This window comes from Portunus trituberculatus, chromosome 50, assembly GCF_017591435.1.
Source record: "Portunus trituberculatus isolate SZX2019 chromosome 50, ASM1759143v1, whole genome shotgun sequence".
NCBI lineage: Eukaryota > Metazoa > Arthropoda > Malacostraca > Decapoda > Portunidae > Portunus > Portunus trituberculatus.
In genome coordinates this window covers 6,625,020-6,627,519 of record NC_059304.1, presented here as the reverse complement: position 1 = coordinate 6,627,519, position 2,500 = coordinate 6,625,020, and positions in this window count along the sequence as shown.

Below are 2,500 nucleotides of genomic sequence, written 5' to 3'. Positions count from 1 at the left end.
CGATGCACCAATATACTTGACGGCAAGCCACAGCTGCTTGTGCTGACCAACTCCTGCTTCCAGAATGAAGGTAGGAAATCGTCCCTTGTCACATTTCAGCTTCAAATCAGTGTGAGGACTAGTTTCCTGTGACAATTCAACAACAATTCAGTAATATGCGAGCGCAATTCTACCCTAATGTGGCATCCTTTACAAAAGGCAACGACCTCCAGCAACCAGTGTACTTCCTTTCATTCCTCTCAGTAATCAGGGCTTAGTAGCTTGCCCTGTCACGCGAGTACTTCTTGCACTGCTCGTGAAGTAGTCGTTTTCCTGCTACTTTTTAGCGCACGCAATTTAGCGCAACGCTAGCTTGCCGCCTGTGCAACCCATCCTGTAAAGTTTACCACACTCTTGAACCTGACGTGGACCCTACTTCAAGCACATTAGGTTCATGTGGTCGGCGGCATGAGAAGGAGTGTAGAAGCGCGTCCCTCGCGTGACTGAGAGGCAGCTGTTTGCAGCCACACTATTACTGCGTTGATCAATTTTGGGTAATATTCAAGCAATAAAAGCACTACAAAAGAACGCTCCCAGCCGTATGCTCAGAAAGAAGGCGTGTTTAACCACTAACGAACCACAGGCGGGCGTTGTGAAGTCAAGGATCCGGACTCGCATCCGGAGATGAAGATCGGGAATGGTTATGGCTCGAGTTTTACACACACACACACACACACACACACACACACACACACACACACACACACAGCAGTATTCTGACCACGGATTTGCACCCCTGATTACACTGCAAAAATCGTTCTGTAAATAAGCCTCGGCGTCGCATTGCTGCGAGATCTTACGTAACCCAAGCCTGTGTCACCTGCGGGGCCTTAGCCACAGAGAATATTAACTCCGTCAGGAAGTGGGCAGCTCGCTTTCTCCCTAACCCAAGGGTACGTTCTGAATCCTCTGTGCCCCGCTGAGCTGCGTATCTGGTTACTGCTTAAGGCACCACTACGTATACCTCCCAACTTCTTCCCCTCCCTTACACCCACAACTACAGCACCTCTCTTTCCACAAACCCGCCTCCGCACCCTAACTAGAACCCCCTCCCCCAACCCTCCTCCAGATTTTCCTCCTCCTCTCATTCTTACCTTCCACTTAATGTATCTCATCCCAATCTTCCCCTTACACCGCTTCAACTCTCTCCTATTTTCATACACTGCTTCTACCCCCTCCAATTAATCTTCTCCCCCTCCTCCCCCCTTCCCCTTCCCAACCATTCTTTTCCGCCTTTACCTTCCCACCCTTCCTTGCCCTTCAAAGTATCCTCTTCCTCCTTTTACCATTTGTTTTCTTTCCCCCTAACTTAGTCTCATTATCTTGGCTCTTGCTCCTATTTCCTCTCTCTCTTCTCTGTACGTATATCCGTTTGCTTACATTTAACTCCTCCCCCGCCTCTACCTCGTTACTCCTCCTCCTCCTCCTCCTCCTCCTCCTCCTCCTCCTCCTCCTTGTTTCATCATCATTTTTCTGATAATTCTCCTCTTCTTGAACTTAATCTAAACCTCTTTCCTTTTTTTTCCATCCTTCTCTCTCTCTCTCTCTCTCTCTCTCTCTCTCTCTCTCTCTCTCTCTCTCTCTCTACGGCTCCCTGATTCCTTGCTCCTCCCACAACTTGCCTAGCCACAAAGGTCATTGTCCTGTATCAGTGGCCGAGAGAGAGAGAGAGAGAGAGAGAGAGAGAGAGAGAGAGAGAGAGAGAGAGAGAGAGAGAGAGAGAGAGAGAGAGAGAGAGAGAGAGAGAGAGAGAGAGCATACACGGTCAACACTTGGGTCAATCTGTCGTTGCATCACGGTATTAAGGAAGCTTGGAATTTCCTGTCTAGATTTTTCTTTCCTCATCGCCCTTCTCTTATTCCTCGAGTGCGTTTAAAATGGATACGACATGATAGAGGAGGAGGAGGAGGAGGAGGAGGAGGAGGAGGAGGAGGAGGAGGAGGAGGAGGAGGAAGTGAATAAAAAGTGCGAAAACTAGAAGTGGTAGAACAACTATGACGAGACAAGAAGCGGAGGAGGAGGAGGAAGCGGTCGAGTATAAAAAAAAAAAAAAAAAAAAAGGAAAAAAAAAAAAGAAAAATTAGATGTCTGAGGAGGAGGAGGAGGAGGAGGAGGAAGCCTTGAGGACTAATGATGAAATTGCATGAGAGAAGCGTATGTAGTGCCACGCCAAATACAAGTACAGCCACGCAGCGTATCAGTAATGCTCTGTGTCTATAGGCCGTACAGACTCGAGAGGCAAGCAAGCAAGCAAGCAGGCAGGCAAACAAGCAAGCAGGCAAGCAGGCAGGCAGGCAGGCAGGCAGGCAGGCAGGCAGGCAGGCAGGCAAACAAGCAAGCAGGCAGGCAGGCAGGCAGGCAGGCAGGCAGGCAGGCAGGCAGGCAGGCAGGCAGGCAGGCAGACAAGCAAGCAGTCGGTCCTTTAGTTGATCGGTTAGTAAGCCAGTCAAGTCAGCTTATA